Raw genomic sequence first — 1,129 nt, forward strand, 5'->3', positions numbered from 1 at the left:
ACTGTTTATCCGTTTGAAGGACCTTAGTTAACTAAATTCTAAGATTTATAACAGGCCCTCAGACTAACTGAACATGTACTGTGGAGATGCATCTACATGCATCTTGCCCGAAGAATAGGGTCTGTGTGTGGCCAGCTACGGGAGAGAAACCGTGGGAATGTTTACTGTCGCGTGCCATTACACCTATTTCTTTTTAGGAGAGCTATAGAATTACTCCATACCTCTGTTAGGTAAAAACGTTCATCCCGTGGCCGCGGCTACGTTCAGCGACTTGTTGTCGCCTCGGGCCCAAGCTCATCATCACAAATCTGGCACAATTATAATCGAGTTGAATTATAGAGACTAAAATATTGGGGGTTTTCCGAAGAATTTCAAAGGGTAGGTCCCGGTGTCCTTTCATCTCCGACATATAAATATATGGCGACACTCGACCACAGTGTATATCGCCGAAGTGCCTAATGAGCCATCAATATCCCAACGATCCTTCCGCCGAATGTTCAAGAAGAAGACGTGCGTAGCAACGGTCGCGGACGCCTAACAAACGCGTGGATAGTTGCGATATTGAGGGGCGACAAAAAGAAAAGAATCGAATCTGTTCGACAGTCGAGTTACAACCGAGCAGTGAGATTGACTAGCGAAACCGAGAGCATACGCGACGCGATCAAAAAAAGACACTTGTTAATAAATATATTGTTGACCTAAACACCGAGTGATTATTTAACGCACTACACCCAATATCACCTCAAATATATTCATATATTATATTACATAAATAGAATGGAGGGCGCATCGCAGGATATGGAGATACAGTCGTTTTACCGATCACACGATTCAACGTCTCTCTTCGCACTTAAATCAATCTAGACCTTTATTAATCCGGTTATTGCTGACTCAAAATTATTTTTTCCAAATTTTATAAACAATGAATTTACTAACACCCTTGGCTATGAAAGTGTTCACTGCACACTGGTTTATGAAATCTTATTTTTACAAATAAATAAAAATTTTAATCCTTAACCCACAAACAACAATATTACATTCAATTTTTGTAAACCTAAAGTAATAACGCAAATATTGCTTAATTAAACAGTTTATAGTAATTATGTGGATTAAATTTATTTATTTGTTA

Source organism: Bombus vosnesenskii, unplaced genomic scaffold (assembly GCF_011952255.1).
Source record: "Bombus vosnesenskii isolate JDL3184/JDL3185 unplaced genomic scaffold, Bvos_JDL3184-5_v1.1 scf7180000014006, whole genome shotgun sequence".
Lineage (NCBI taxonomy): Eukaryota > Metazoa > Arthropoda > Insecta > Hymenoptera > Apidae > Bombus > Bombus vosnesenskii.